This window comes from Phyllobates terribilis, unplaced genomic scaffold (assembly GCF_046119375.1).
Source record: "Phyllobates terribilis strain yellow unplaced genomic scaffold, ASM4611937v1 Scaffold_1__5_contigs__length_1240528914, whole genome shotgun sequence".
Classification (NCBI taxonomy): Eukaryota; Metazoa; Chordata; class Amphibia; order Anura; family Dendrobatidae; genus Phyllobates; species Phyllobates terribilis.
Window position 1 is genome coordinate 620,220,706 of NW_027362761.1, and position 16,985 is coordinate 620,237,690.

The following is a 16,985-nucleotide window of genomic DNA, read 5'->3' on the forward strand; positions in this document are numbered from 1 at the left end:
TTGGCTCCATCTTCTTTTCTTTTTTGAAGATAGAGACAACATTTGCCCTTCTCCAATCTTTTGGAACTTCTGTTCTCCAGGAATTTTAAAAGATTCTGGCTAGTGGCTTTGCAATTTCCTCTGCCATCTCTTTCAGTACCCTAGAACCAGAATTCTAGTGCCACCTACAGGAAGTAGCAATCCTAAAAGTCAATAGTGACCCTTTAACGAGCCTTATAACATGACTTAGGATATAAGTCAGAACCAGAAACTGAATTTGCAGACACTGTGTTTTGGGGTACTGCCCCTCCTCAGTGCAAAGCGAGTTCTGGTTTGGCAGGGCGTCAGACCTTAGAAACAAGCTTTTGCTCTTCTAACGCTTACCCTGCATTCCCTGCAGACAGCATTATATTCTTCTTTAGATATTCCCCCCTCTTTCCATTTGATAAACATTTCTTTATTCCTTTTTAGCAAGTGTTTAAGTTCTTTGCTCATCCATCCTGGTCTCTTTAAAGACTGCCTCGTAAATTCCCAGGCACCTTTACTTCGTCAACCATTTCCTATGTTGGTAAGAATTATATTCAAGATGGCAGATCCTCTTTTTCTCTCTTCTACCTTTTGAAAGATAAGATAAAGTTGTCAGCGAAAGAAGATAAGAATTTTCTGGACCCGTTACTTTTGCCTGAGAGAGATTCCCAACAAATATCGGGATAGTTAAAATCTCCCATGATCACTATGTCGTACTTTTTTGAGAACAAAGACATCGGATGTAAAAAGAGTTGATCCATATCTTCAGTTTGTCCAGGTGGCCTAAGGTAAACACCTACAATAGTGTCCTTTCTGTTCTTCTTTCCATTTATTATCCCCAAAAAGTTTCTAAAGAGCTACCATTCTCTGAAGCTTGGATCTCTGTGGAGATATATGCTTTTCTACTGATCTCAGCTCTGCTGGTCAGCACTCAGCTCTGCTGTACCATACTGTGCTCAGCTTGTCTGTACTGCACTTAGTTCTGCTGTATTTTCCTCAGCTCGGCTGTACTGTTCTCAGCTCGGCCACAGATATATGGCACATCATGAAGATAATCAGTGATTAGACTCAGTCTATTCCTCTGTGCCCTCACTGCTCCCGTGTACAAATCTGGCCCATTTTATCTTTCACCATCCACATCAGTATAGCTGTACATGTCTTTTGACATCACTGTTAGCTGGTTTTCAGCAGAGATCTACAGTGCTGCACAACAGAACTAGTAATAATGAGTTGCAGGAGAAGCAGAGCAGAGTTGTGTTTGAAACTTCTATTCTGACAGAACAATGAGGCAAAACTGCAAATGCAGCTCTGTTGACGTGTATAGCAAAAGATTATCTTTTGACCTATGCCTCAGCAAAGGGTCACTTGCAGTTTTACATAGATTGATCACATATGAGCAGCAGGCATCAAATACTGCTGGGGGCAGGGCACAGTCATGCTGGAAACCGATATACTGCCCAGGATCTTCCAGGAGCAATGGAACCATAGAAGGACAGATCCAATAGCTCATGGGGGGAGAACACAGCCTGGAGGGGCACCAATGACTACCGAACAGTGAATACAGCTAGGAGGGGCATCAATGACGACTGGAAGGTGAATACAGCCTGGAGGGGGACCAATGACTACATGGGGGTGAATACAGCCCAGAGGGGCACCATGGACTACTGGAGGGTGAATACAGTCCGGAAGGGCACCAATGACGACTGGAAGGTGAATACAGCCCTGAGAGACACCAATGACTACTGGAGGGTGAATACAGCCTGGAGGAGCACCATGGACTACTGGAGGGTGAATACAAACCTGAGGGGCACCAAAGAATAGAGAATGGTGAATACAGCCTGGAGTGGCACCAATGACTACAGGAGGGTGAATACAGCCCAAAGGGCCACCAATGACTACAGGAGGGTGAATACAGCCTGGAGTGGCACCAATGACTACAGGAGGGTGAATACAGCCCAAAGGGCCACCAATGACTACAGGAGGGTGAATACAGCCTGGAGTGGCACCAATGACTACAGGAGGGTGAATACAGCCCAAAAGGGCACCAATGACTACAGGAGGGTGAATACAGTCCGGAGGGGCACCAATGACTACAGGAGGGTGAATACAGCCCAAAGGGCCACCAATGACTACAGAAGGGTGAATACAGCCTGGAGTGGCACCAATGACTACAGGAGGGTGAATACAGCCCAAAAGGGCACCAATGACTACAGGAGGGTGAATACAGCCTGGAGTGGCACCAATGACTACAGGAGGGTGAATACAGCCCAAAGGGCCACCAATGACTACAGGAGGGTGAATACAGCCTGGAGTGGCACCAATGACTACAGGAGGGTGAATACAGCCCAAAAGGGCACCAATGACTACAGGAGGGTGAATACAGTCCGGAGGGGCACCAATGACTACAGGAGGGTGAATACAGCCCAAAAGGGCACCAATGACTACAGGAGGGTGAATACAGTCCAGAGGGGCACCAATGACTACAGGAGGGTGAATACAGTCCAGAGGGGCACCAATGACTACAGGAGGGTGAATACAGCCCAGAGGGGCACCAATGACTACAGGAGGGTGAATACAGCCCAGAGGGGCACCAATGACTACAGGAGGGTGAATACAGCCCAGAGGGGCACCAATGACTACAGGAGGGTGAATACAGCCCAAAGGGGCACCATGGAATACTGGAGGGTGAATACAGTCTGGAAGGGCACCAATGAGGACTGGAAGGCGAGTACAGCCCTGATAGACACCAATGACTACTGGAGGAGCACCATGGACTACTGGAGGGTGAATACAAACCTGAGGGGCACCACAGAATAGAGAAGGGTGAATACAGCCTGGAGTGGCACCAATGACTACAGAAGGGTGAATACAGCCCAAAGGGCCACCAATGACTACAGAAGGGTGAATACAGCCTGGAGTGGCACCAATGAGTACTGGAGGGTGAATACAGCCTGGAGGAGCACCATGGACTACTGGAGGGTGAATACAAACCTGAGGGGCAACACAGAATAGAGAAGGGTGAATACAGCCTGGAGTGGCACCAATGACTACAGAAGGGTGAATACAGCCCAAAGGGCCACCAATGACTACAGAAGGGTGAATACAGCCTGGAGTGGCACCAATGACTACAGGAGGGTGAATACAGCCCAAAAGGGCACCAATGACTACAGGAGGGTGAATACAGTCCGGAGGGGCACCAATGACTACAGGAGGGTGAATACAGCCCAAAAGGGCACCAATGACTACAGGAGGATGAATACAGTCCAGAGGGGCACCAATGACTACAGGAGGGTGAATACAGGCCAGAGGGACACCAATGACTACAGGAGGGTGAATACAGCCCAGAGGGGCACCAATGACTACAGGAGGGTGAATACAGCCCAGAGGGGCACCAATGACTACAGAAGGGTGAATACAGCCTGGAGTGGCACCAATGACTACAGAAGGGTGAATACAGCCTGGAGTGGCACCAATGACTACAGAAGGGTGAATACAGTCCAGAGGGGCACCATGGAATACTGGAGGGTGAATACAGTCCGGAAGGGCACCAATGACGACTGGAAGGCGAGTACAGCCCTGATAGACACCAATGACTACTGGAGGAGCACCATGGACTACTGGAGGGTGAATACAAACCTGAGGGCCACCAGAGAATAGAGAAGGGTGAATACAGCCTGGAGTGGCACCAATGACTACAGAAGGGTGAATACAGCCCAAAGGGCCACCAATGACTACAGAAGGGTGAATACAGCCTGGAGTGGCACCAATGACTACAGGAGGGTGAATACTGTCCGGAGGGGCACCAATGACGACTGGAAGGTGAGTACAGCCCTGAGAGACACCAATGACTACTGGAGGGTGAATACAGCCTGGAGGAGCACCATGGACTACTGGAGGGTGAATACAAACCTGAGGGGCAACACAGAATAGAGAAGGGTGAATACAGTCCGGAGGGGCACCAATGACTACAGGAGGGTGAATACAGCCCAAAAGGGCACCAATGACTACAGGAGGGTGAATACAGTCCGGAGTGGCACCAATGACTACAGGAGGGTGAATACAGCCCAGAGGGGCACCAAGGACTACAGGAGGGTGAATACAGCCCAGAGGGGCACCAAGGACTACAGGAGGGTGAATACAGCCCAGAGGGGCACCAAGGACTACAGGAGGGTGTGATGATACAGCTTATAATGTTAATCAGCCAGACTGTTAGATTTGTTAAGCCAAGAGAAATTCACTATTGTGTTTCTGTTGACTTGTAAATATATGTGTATTTCTGTGGCTGGTCATGAAGGACAGTGACTCAGCGTGGAACAATTAATGTTTGCTAAATATGTTGATTACCTTTCTGTGGACCCTGTGGCTTGTTGACTCACAAAACAGGAGGACAAACAACACAAATTCATTAAATGCTCAAACAATGAGACCTGAGCGCTGCCATTTCCCCTCAACCTGTGACTGATGACCTTAGACACACATGTAAATATAAAAAGGGTTTTTCTATCCTGTTGCAAAGAGAATCAAGGAGAATCAGAAAGACTTTACAAGGAGAATGAGAGACATCCTTCAGGACAGAGATGCAGGGCCGGCTCAAGGTTTTTGTGGGCCCCGGGTGAAAGAGTCTGAGTGGGCCCCTTTAAGACATACCACGATTCATGATACACAGATACCCCAGAGAAATTATATTATATACACATTATATATATATATATATATATATATATATATATATATATATATATATATATATATATATATATATATATATATATATATATATATATATATATATATATATATATATATCCCCCTCCGTCACATACAATAGGCCTGACAGGCACATCTCTTTTACTTTAATTTCTCCTTCCTCACCAGATTGTGAGGAAATCCCCTCCCTCCAGGTAGTCTCCTGTCTCTAGCAGCTCTGTGAAACCTCATACCACAGTTGGATTGCAGAGCTTCAGGAGGACAGATATAACTGCGCTAATCTCTCAGGCTCATTGTATGTGAACACGTCACACTCAATAAGGTTGGTATTTTATGCTTTTATTCATCACAATTGTTTATTTAGCTTGTTTTATGAATGTATAGCACAAAGTGTGAGGATATTTCATAGAAATAAGGCAGATTAAAAAAGAAAGTGTGCTGCTCAGGCATATACAGTAGTTCCCTAACACATATTCCTTCTCTTGCTTCAGATTATCTGCTGAAATGGAGAGGAAAATGTACAATTTATCAAAAAACCTTGATGTTGAGGAAGTAACAAACATGCTGTTAGATGATGCAGACCCCACACTGAATGAGGATTTAGGAGAGGAAAGTGAGATTGATTCTCATGATGAGGTGGAAGTATGTGAAGTGGATTCTGAAACAGAGCAAGATGGTGACAGTGATGAGGATGAAGATGTAGAATCTTATTATATGGGAAAAGATAAAAAAAACAAGGGAACAAGAAGCCACTCCAGAAAAAACGTAGGGAACCTCAAAACATTATTACTCAACTTCCTGCAGTTATAGGAACTGCAAGTAATGCAAAACCTGCAGTTGAATGCTGGAATAGTTTATTCACAGATGACATTCTGGACTCTATTGTCACATATACCAACCAATATATAGACATTATAAAGGACAAGTTCATCTGCAACAGAACCATCAAGGCCACAGATGAAATAGAACTGCGTGCTTTTTTTGGATTATTATACCTTGCAGGAGCTTATAGGGCAAATAGATAAAGTTTGGAGGAACTTTGGAGTAAAGATGGGGATGGTGTTGAAAAATTTGGCCTTGTTATGTCCATAAACAGATTCAAGCTTCTAATTCGTTGCCTTCGGTTTGACGACAGAACTACCCGAACCGAACGTAAAACACATGACCGACTTGCTCCAATTCGTGATATATTCCAAAAATTTGTTGAAAACTGTAAAAAAAAGCTATTGCCCTGGGGAGAATCTCACTATTGACGAAATGCTCCCTGGTTTTCGTGGTAAATGTGCCTTTCGTCAATATATTCCATCAAAGCCTAACAAATATGGAATAAAAATGTATGCCCTTGTTGATGCCAGTAAGACCTACACTTACAACCTGGAAGTTTATGCAGGAAAACAACCAGAAGGTCTTTACTGTGTCAGCAACAAACCCAGTGATGTTGTAAAAAGACTGGCTGAGCCCTTATTTGGATCGGGTCGCAATATAACAGCTGACAATTGGTTTTCAAATTGTGATCTGATTGATTATCTGAAAATGCAGAAGCTTTCATATGTCGGAACTGTAAGAAAAAATAAAAAAGAATTGCCTACACAGTTTGTAAGTGTGAAAGGGAGACAACAGTACAGCAGTATGTTTGCATTCCATAATGGAAAGGTTTTGGTTTTCTATGTACCACAAGCAAAAAAAAATTGTACTTCTTCTATCAACACTTCATGATGATGATGCCATCGATCCTGGGACCGAGGCACAAAAAAAACGGAGAGAATTACATTTTATAATGCAACCAAAGGGGGTGTTGATACAGCTGATCAGATGTGCTCAACTTTCAACGTCAGCAGAAACACCAAACGCTGGCCAATGGTCATATTTTTTGCTATGTTGAATTTGGGTAGTATAAATTCACAAGTCATTTACCTTGAAAACAAGCTTGAACCACTCCGTAGACGATTCTATCTGAAAAAATTGGCCCATGAACTAGTGCTTGGAGAGCTACGCAGGAGAAGTATGAAAACAATCGGTATCCCCTCTCGCCTTCAAGTTCAGCTCAAAAGATTCCGCCCAGAAGATGAGTGAAAATTCACCACCTGCACCACCTCCCAAAAGAAGGAGATGCACCACCTGCACCACCTCCCAAAAGAAGGAGATGCACCACCTGCACCACCTCCCAAAAGAAGGAGATGCACCACGGAAAGCGGAATCAGAAGGCTTTCTAATTATGAATGTCACAAATGTCATAATGCAATCTGCCTGACACATGCAAAAATGATGTGTAATTCTTGCTCTTTGCTCTGCAAGTGTAATTTTTCTGGGGAAACTTCAGGATCTAATTCTGATTGAATATGTGTTTAATAGTACTTAAGGTACCTTAAAATTAAGTTTGTTTCCATAAATTTTCTTTGTAGAGTCGAACTGGGGACTATTTGGCGGGAGTTTTGAAATGTTCGTATTTCAGAGTTATTAGTTTTATGTTAAGTAAATGTTTTTTTTTTGCACCCGATTATGTGTAGTCTCTTTTATTACATCCCTATGAAGGTCACTGATCACTTTTAGAGCACTGAAATTGCAAACATTAGATATTATAGGTATTTTTCTAGCCTGCGCCTGACAGTCACATTGTATGTGAACTCGTTAGAACCGATATTGTATGTGACGGAGGGATAGATATATAGATAGAGAGATATAGATCGATAGATAGATAGATAGACAGACAGACAGACAGACAGACAGACACACACAGTGCAGACCAAAAGTTTGGACACACCTTCTCATTTAAAGATTTTTCTGTATTTTCTTGACTATGATAATTGTACATTCACACTGAAGGCATCAAAACTATGAATTACCACATGTGGAATTATATACTTAACAATAAAGTGTGAAACAACTGAAAATATGTCTTATATTCTAGGGTCTTCAAAGTAGCCACCTTTTGCTTTGATGACTGCTTTGCACATTCTTGGCATTCTCTTGATGAGCTTCAAGAGGTAGTCACCGGAAATGGTCTTCCAACAATCTTGAAGGAGTTCCCAGAGATGCTTAGCACTTGTTGGCCCTTTTGCCTTCACTCTGCGGTCCAGCTCACCCCAAACCATCTCGATTGGGTTCAGGTCTGGTGACTGTGGAGGCCAGGTCATCTGGCGTAGCCCCCCATCACTCTCCTTCTTGGTCAAATAGCCCTTACACAGCCTGGAGGTGTGTTTGGGGTCATTGTCCTGTTGAAAAATAAATGATGGTCCAACTAAACGCAAACCGGATGGAATAGCATGCCGCTGCAAGATGCTGTGGTAGCCATGCTGGTTCAGTATGCCTTCAATTTTGAATAAATCCCCAACAGTATCACCAGCAAAGCACCCCCACACCATCACACCTCCTCCTCTATGCTTCACAGTGGGAACCAGGCATGTAGAGTCCATCCGTTCACCTTTTCTGCGTCGCACAAAGACACGGTGGTCGGAACCAAAGAACTCAAGTTTGGACTCATCAGACCAAAGCACAGGTTTCCATTGGTCTAATGTCCATTCCTTGTGTTCTTTAGCCCAAACAAGTCTCTTCTGCTTGTTGCCTGTCCTTAGCAGTGGTTTCCTAGCAGCTATTTTACCATGAAGGCCTGCTGCACAAAGTCTCCTCTTAACAGTTGTTGTAGAGATGTGTCTGCTGCTAGAACTCTGTGTGGCATTGACCTGGTCTCTAATCTGAGCTGCTGTTAACCTGCGATTTCTGAGGCTGGTGACTCGGATAAACTTATCCTCAGAAGCAGAGGTGACTCTTGGTCTTCCTTTCCTGGGGCGGTCCTCATGTGAGCCAGTTTCTTTGTAGCGCTTGATGGTTTTTGCAACTGCACTTGGGGACACTTTCAAAGTTTGCCCAATTTTTCGGACTGACTGACCTTCATTTCTTAAAGTAATGATGGCCACTCGTTTTTCTTTACTTAGCTGCTTTTTTCTTGCCATAATACAAATTCTAACAGTCTATTCAGTAGGACTATCAGCTGTGTATCCACCAGACTTCTGCACAACACAACTGATGGTCCCAACCCCATTTATAAGGCAAGAAATCCCACTTATCAAACCTGACAGGGCACACCTGTGAAGTGAAGACCATTTCCGGTGACTACCTCTTGAACCTCATCAAGAGAATGCCAAGAGTGTGTAAAGCAGTCATCAAAGCAAAAGGTGGCTACTTTGAAGAACCTAGAATATAAGACATATTTTCAGTTGTTTCACACTTTTTTGTTAAGTATAAAATTCCACATGTGTTAATTCATAGTCTTGATGCCTTCAGTGTGAATGTACAATTCTCATAGTCATGAAAATACAGAAAAATCTTTAAATGAGAAGGTGTGTCCAAACTTTTGGTCTGTACTAATTTATATATATATATATATATATATATATATATATATATATATATATATATATATATATATATATATATATATATATATATATATATATATATATATATATACACATGCACAGTACAAGCACAAAGATTTCACTTCTTACATTACATGAGTGATATCTATTGTAAATTCCACAATAGCTCAGGAACCAGCGAATCGCTCCTAACAGGATACTGGCCCCCATATAACGCCCCGTACAAGATACTGGCCCCCATATAACGCTCCGTACAAGATACTGGCCCCCATATAACGCTCCGTACAAGATACTGGCCCCCATATAACGCTCCGTACAAGATACTGGCCCCCATATAACGCTCCGTGCAAGATACTGGTTCCATATAAACGCTCCGTGCAAGATACTGGCCCCCATATAACGCTCCGTACAAGATACTGGCCCCCATATAACGCTCCGTACAAGATACTGGCCCCCATATAACGCTCCGTGCAAGATACTGGTTCCATATAAACGCTCCGTGCAAGATACTGGCCCCCATATAACGCTCCGTGCAAGATACTGGCCCCCATATAACGCTCCGTGCAGGCTGTACCCCCAAGTAATGCCTCATGCAGGCTGTTCCCCCCACATAATGCCCCACCCAGGACGTCACCCCCACCCCTTATAATGCCCCACGCAGGATGTCACCCCCCCTTATAATGCCTCATGCAGGATCTCACCTCTCCCCCCATATAATGCCCCATGCAGGATGTCACCCCGCCATATAATGCCCCATGCAGGATGTCACCTCCCCGCCCCCATATAATGCCTCATGCAGGATGTCACCTCTCCCCCCATATAATGCCCCATGCCGCCCCCATATAATGCCTCATGCAGGATGTCACCTCTCTCCCCATATAATGCCCCATGCAGGATGTCACCCCCCCCCATATAATGCCTCATGCAGGATGTCACCCCCCATATAATGCTCCATGCAGGATGTCACTTCTCCCCCCCATACAATGCCTCATGCAGGATGTCACCTCTCCCCCCCATATAATGCCCCATGCAGGATGTCATCCCGCCATATAATGCCCCATGCAGGATGTCACCCCGCCATATAATGCCCCATGCCTCCATATATTAAAAAAAAAAATCAAATACTCCCCTCACTCCTCCTCACCTGGTGTCGCTGCTCCGGACTCCTCAGCGTCGCCGGTATCCTCCCGCTCTACACTGTGACGGCTCAGGAGAGAGCGCGGTGTAAAGACGTCACCGCACCCTCTGACCTGAAATGTCACAGTCAGAAGACACGGAAGAGACCGGAGCTGCTGGGGAGGCAAGTATTGTGCCGGGGCCCTGAGCAAGCAGGGGGGACGCTGGCACCGCACCGCTCACGGGTCTCACAGCGCGCTGGGGTGCCCGATGGAGAGTGTGCCCCCCCCCCCGCCTGCTCAGAGCCCCAGCACTTGCCCAGGTGCGCCGGATGCTGGTGCCGGGCCTGAGTAGAAGGATTGCATGGCGGCTCCATTCAAAGAGACACAGATTTGGATTCTACATGATTCCGGTCCGAGTATATGGCCCTGACTGGAAAGATAAAGATCTGCTCCATTGACCATCAGGGAACCCATGGATACACCTGGCCCCATGGATATGTTATTTGGGGATGCTAGGTGGGACCCTCCGGTCGCCTGGAACCCATGGAAACATTCGGAGAGGCCAGTGTGGGACCCTCGGGTCTCCTGGCCTTGTATCTCGATGGACGGCTCGCTTGCCTTATCTCTGTGGGGGCTCGTCAAAAAAGGGGGGACCACTGGTTGAGGTAGTTGGCCCTGGAAGTCCCAAAGTCGCAGCTGTTCTATCCCAGGTGGGGGAAGGAGGAAGGGTGAGACTGTGTAATGTTGTATCATCTCGGGTAGTTGCTGCGACTTTTCTAGCTGTTTATTGCCCGTTTTGTAGTTCAACAAAATATTGCCACGCTGTTTTACCCTCACCCTGTGTGGTGTGAGTAGCGTTACACCCACGGAAGACCCCGGGTCTTCACAGAGGGTGAATACAGTGTGGAGGGGACGCCAGTGACTACAGGAGGCGAATACAGTGTGGAGGGGACGCCAGTGACTACAGGAGGCGAATACAGTGTGGAGGGGACGCCAGTGACTACAGGAGGTGAATACAGTGTGGAGGGGACGCCAGTGACTACAGGAGGTGAATACAGTGTGGAGGGGGCGCCAGTGACTACAGGAGGCGAATACAGTGTGGAGGGGACGCCAGTGACTACAGGAGGCGAATACAGTGTGGAGGGGGCGCCAGTGACTACAGGGGGTGAATACAGTGTGGAGGGGACGCCAGTGACTACAGGAGGTGAATACAGTGTGGAGGGGTCGCCAGTGACTACAGGAGGTGAATACAGTGTGGAGGGGTCGCCAGTGACTACAGGGGGTGAATACAGTGTGGAGGGGACGCCAGTGACTACAGGGGGTGAATACAGTGTGGAGGGGACGCCAGTGACTACAGGGGGTGAATACAGTGTGGAGGGGGCACCAGTGACTACAGGGGGTGAATACAGTGTGGAGGGGACGCCAGTGACTACAGGAGGTGAATACAGTGTGGAGGGGACGCCAGTGACTACAGGGGGTGAATACAGTGTAGAGGGGACGCCAGTGACTACAGGGGGTGAATACAGTGTGGAGGGGACGCCAGTGACTACAGGGGGTGAATACAGTGTGGAGGGGGTGCCAGTGACTACAGGAGGTGAATACAGTGTGGAGGGGGCGCCAGTGACTACAGGGGGTGAATACAGTGTGGAGGGGTCGCCAGTGACTACAGGAGGTGAATACAGTGTGGAGGGGTCGCCAGTGACTACAGGAGGTGAATACAGTGTGGAGGGGGCGCCAGTGACTACAGGAGGTGAATACAGTGTGGAGGGGTCGCCAGTGACTACAGGGGGTGAATACAGTGTGGAGGGGACGCCAGTGACTACAGGGGGTGAATACAGTGTAGAGGGGACGCCAGTGACTACAGGGGGTGAATACAGTGTGGAGGGGGCGCCAGTGACTACAGGAGGTGAATACAGTGTGGAGGGGGCGCCAATGACTACAGGGGGCGAATACCAGGGGGGGGGGGGGCGATATTAGGGGGTGAATACCAGAGGGGCGATATTAGGGGGTGGATAACGGAGGGGGCGATATTAGGGGGTGGATACCGGGGGGGGGGAGCGATATTAGGGAGGGAATAACGGAGGGGGAGCGATAATAGGGGGTGGATAACGGAGGGGGCGATATTAGGGGGTGGATACCGGGGGGGGGGGAGCGATATTAGGGAGGGAATAACGGAGGGGGAGCGATATTAGGGGGTGGATAACGGAGGAGCGATATTAGGGAGGGAATAAAGGAGGGGTAGCGATATTAGAGGGTGGATAACGGAGGGGGAGCGATATTAGGGAGGCAATAACGGAGGGGGAGCGATATTAGGGAGGGAATAACGGAGAGGGAGCGATATTAGGGGGTGGATAACGGAGGGGGCGATATTAGGGGTGGATAACGGAGGGGGCGATATTAGGGGGTGGATAACGGAGGGGGCGATATTAGGGGGTGGATAACGGAGGGGGCGATATTAGGGGGTGAATAACGGAGGGGGGAGCGATATTAGGGGGTGAATAACGGAGGGGGGAGCGATATTAGGGGGTGAATAACGGAGGGGGGAGCGATATTAGGGGGTGAATAACGGAGGGGGGAGCGATATTAGGGAGGGAATAACGGAGGGGGGAGCGATATTAGGGAGGGAATAACGGAGGGGGGAGCGATATTAGGGAGGGAATAACGGAGGGGGGAGCGATATTAGGGAGGGAATAACGGAGGGGGGAGCGATATTAGGGAGGGAATAACGGAGGGGGGAGCGATATTAGGGGGTGGATAACGGAGGGGGCGATATTAGGGAGGGAATAACGGAGGGGGAGCGATATTAGGGAGGGAATAACGGAGGGGGAGCGATATTAGGGAGGGAATAAGGGAGGGGGAGCGATATTAGGGAGGGAATAAGGGAGGGGGAGCGATATTAGGGAGGGAATAACGGAGGGGGAGCGATATTAGGGAGGGAATAACGGAGGGGGAGCGATATTAGGGAGGGAATAACGGAGGGGGAGCGATATTAGGGGGTGGATAACGGAGGGAGCGATATTAGGGAGGGAATAACGGAGGGGGAGCGATATTAGGGAGGGAATAACGGAGGGAGCGATATTAGGGGGTGGATAACGGAGGGGGCGATATTAGGGGGTGAATACCGGAGGGGCGATGTTAGGGGGTGAATACCGGAGGGGGCGATATTAGGGGGGGGGGGGGTTCATGTACCCATGACATAGGGGCACACATTGCGTTAACCCTCCGGTGTCCGCATAGGCTTCCCGGTCCTTCGGGATCGTGTCCATCTGTCAGCCATCGCGGCCCGGACACCTCAGGATGGCTCTACGCCCAGGATGGTGACGTCTGCGGCCTGAGGACCACCCGGCCCCGTGTCACCTTGGTAACAGCTGGCGGCCGCTGTACGCGGTCGGCAGAACTAATCTTTGTGAATTTGGCGCCGCCGTCACCATGACGACACACAGAATACAGTGACGGTCTGGGGTTTTGGGCCTCGGGGGGTTCAGTCTTTCTTCTATTGCTCTCTTGATATTTTTGGGCTTTTCAGTAACAGATAAGTGGTGACATTGACAATCACAGCGCGCTGCAGGAAGCGGCCTCGTCCTGGGGAAAGAAACAGTTATGGCTTCTGGAAGAAGGAAATAAAAGTGCAATCAAAAAGGATGGTGACGTCCTAGAAAACAGTGAGGTAAAATACCACAGGAAGGGCAGCACCGCGATGACGTCACACAGCAGCCGAGCACGTGACTGCCCCCATCTTACCGCTCTCACAGACGCTTCCGTACGAACAAGGCTTCTAGGTGCATAAATATGGCGGATTACGTCTGACGCAGTGGGGGAGGAGTCACGTGGAGAAACGCAACAAGACGTGATTGGCTGATCAATTAACTGTGGTCACGTGGTAAATGGAGCTGCTGTGCGATTGGCTGATGCAATGTTGTGCCGGAAGTGGAGTGTGTACTGCGTACACGTGTGAGGAGAGAGGAGAGGAGAGGAGAGACCGGAGAAAAGACAGGTGAGGAGAGACCGGAGAGAGGACAGGTGAGCAGAGGAGAGACCGGAGAGAGGACAGGTGAGGAGAGGAGAGACCGGAGAGAGGACAGGTGAGGAGAGGAGAGAACAGACCGGAGAGAGGACAGGTGAGGAGAGGAGAGACCGGAGAGAGGACAGGTGAGGAGAGGACAGACCGGAGAGAGGACAGGTGAGGAGAGGAGAGAACAGACCGGAGAGAGGACAGGTGAGGAGAGGAGAGACCGGAGAGAGGACAGGTGAGGAGAGGAGAGAACTGAGAGAGGACAGGTGAGGAGAGGAGAGAACTGAGAGAGGACAGGTGAGGAGAGGAGAGAACTGAGAGAGGACAGGTGAGGAGAGGAGAGACCGGAGAGAGGACAGGTGAGGAGAGACCGGAGAGAGGACAGGTGAGGTGAGGAGAGACCGGAGAGAGGACAGGTGAGGAGAGGAGAGACGGGAGAGAGGACAGGTGAGGAGAGGAGAGAACAGACCGGAGAGAGGACAGGTGAGGAGAGGACAGACCGGAGAGAGGACAGGTGAGGAGAGGAGAGAACTGAGAGAGGACAGGTGAGGAGAGGAGAGAACTGAGAGAGGACAGGTGAGGAGAGGAGAGAACTGAGAGAGGACAGGTGAGGAGAGGAGAGAACTGAGAGAGGACAGGTGAGGAGAGGAGAGAACTGAGAGAGGACAGGTGAGGAGAGGAGAGACCGGAGAGAGGACAGGTGAGGAGAGGAGAGAACAGACCGGAGAGAGGACAGGTGAGGAGAGGAGAGACCGGAGAGAGGACAGGTGAGGAGAGGACAGACCGGAGAGAGGACAGGTGAGGAGAGGAGAGAACAGACCGGAGAGAGGACAGGTGAGGAGAGGAGAGACCGGAGAGAGGACAGGTGAGGAGAGGACAGACCGGAGAGAGGACAGGTGAGGAGAGGAGAGAACTGAGAGAGGACAGGTGAGGAGAGGAGAGAACTGAGAGAGGACAGGTGAGGAGAGGAGAGACCGGAGAGAGGACAGGTGAGGAGAGACCGGAGAGAGGACAGGTGAGGTGAGGAGAGACCGGAGAGAGGACAGGTGAGGAGAGGAGAGACCGGAGAGAGGACAGGTGAGGAGAGGAGAGAACTGAGAGAGGACAGGTGAGGAGAGGAGAGAACTGAGAGAGGACAGGTGAGGAGAGGAGAGAACTGAGAGAGGACAGGTGAGGAGAGGAGAGACCGGAGAGAGGACAGGTGAGGAGAGACCGGAGAGAGGACAGGTGAGGAGAGGACAGACCGGAGAGAGGACAGGTGAGGAGAGGAGAGAACAGACCGGAGAGAGGACAGGTGAGGAGAGGAGAGACCGGAGAGAGGACAGGTGAGGAGAGGACAGACCGGAGAGAGGACAGGTGAGGAGAGAACTGAGAGAGGACAGGTGAGGAGAGGAGAGAACTGAGAGAGGACAGGTGAGGAGAGGAGAGAACTGAGAGAGGACAGGTGAGGAGAGGAGAGACCGGAGAGAGGACAGGTGAGGAGAGACCGGAGAGAGGTGAGGAGAGGACAGACCGGAGAGAGGACAGGTGAGGAGAGGAGAGAACTGAGAGAGGACAGGTGAGGAGAGGAGAGAACTGAGAGAGGACAGGTGAGGAGAGGAGAGAACTGAGAGAGGACAGGTGAGGAGAGGAGAGAACTGAGAGAGGACAGGTGAGGAGAGGAGAGAACTGAGAGAGGACAGGTGAGGAGAGGAGAGAACTGAGAGAGGACAGGTGAGGAGAGGAGAGAACTGAGAGAGGACAGGTGAGGAGAGACCGGAGAGAGGACAGGTGAGGAGAGACCGGAGAGAGGACAGGTGAGGAGAGGAGAGACCGGAGAGAGGACAGGTGAGGAGAGGAGAGACCGGAGAGAGGACAGGTGAGGAGAGGAGAGACCGGAGAGAGGACAGGTGAGGAGAGAAGAGACCGGAAAGAGGACAGGTGAGGAGAGGAGAGACCGGAGAGAGGACAGGTGAGGAGAGGAGAGACCGGAGAGAGGACAGGTGAGGAGAGGAGAGACCGGAGAGAGGACAGGTGAGAGAGGAGAGACCGGAGAGAGGACAGGTGAGGAGAGACCGGAGAGAGGACAGGTGAGGTGAGGAGAGACCGGAGAGAGGACAGGTGAGGAGAGGAGAGACCGGAGAGAGGACAGGTGAGGAGAGGAGAGACCGGAGAGAGGACAGGTGAGGGAGAGGAGAGACCGGAGAGAGGACAGGTGAGGAGAGGAGAGACGGGAGAGAGGACAGGTGAGGAGAGGAGAGACGGGAGAGAGGACAGGTGAGGAGAGGAGAGACGGGAGAGAGGACAGGTGAGGAGAGGAGAGACGGGAGAGAGGACAGGTGAGGAGAGGAGAGACGGGAGAGAGGACAGGTGAGGAGAGGAGAGACGGGAGAGAGGACAGGTGAGGAGAGGAGAGACGGGAGAGAGGACAGGTGAGGAGAGGAGAGACGGGAGAGAGGACAGGTGAGGAGAGGACAGGTGAGGAGAGACTGGAGAGAGGACAGGTGAGGAGAGAGAGGACAGGAGAGGAGAGACTGGAGAGAGGACAGGTGAGGAGAGAGAGGAAAGGTGAGGAGAGGAGAGACCGGAGAGAGGACAGGTGAGGAGAGGAGAGACCGGAAAGAGGACAGGTGAGGAGAGGAGAGACCGGAGAGAGGACAGGTGAGGAGAGGAGAGACCGGAGAGAGGACAGGTGAGGAGAGGAGAGACCGGAGAGAGGACAGGTGAGGAGAGAACAGACCGGAGAGAGGACAGGTGAGGAGAGACCGGAGAGAGGACAGGTGAGGT

The 16,985-nt window shown here is 49.8% G+C and overlaps 2 protein-coding genes across 2 annotated transcripts in view; one reads left to right on the forward strand and one right to left on the reverse strand.

Moving 5' to 3' along the window:
* The window catches only part of LOC141169779 (uncharacterized), a 71,022-nt gene extending 57,010 nt beyond the window's left edge, over nucleotides 1-14,012 (reverse strand). The window contains exon 1 of the mRNA XM_073655121.1: nucleotides 13,949-14,012. The gene's annotated coding sequence lies outside the window, so the exon portion shown is untranslated. The remainder of the gene's footprint in view (nucleotides 1-13,948) is intronic.
* Nucleotides 14,013-14,076: 64 nt separating this feature from the next.
* TAF1C (TATA-box binding protein associated factor, RNA polymerase I subunit C) overlaps nucleotides 14,077-16,985 on the forward strand; it is a 126,337-nt gene continuing 123,428 nt past the window's right edge. Inside the window, exon 1 of the mRNA XM_073684376.1 lies at nucleotides 14,077-14,201. The gene's annotated coding sequence lies outside the window, so the exon portion shown is untranslated. The remainder of the gene's footprint in view (nucleotides 14,202-16,985) is intronic.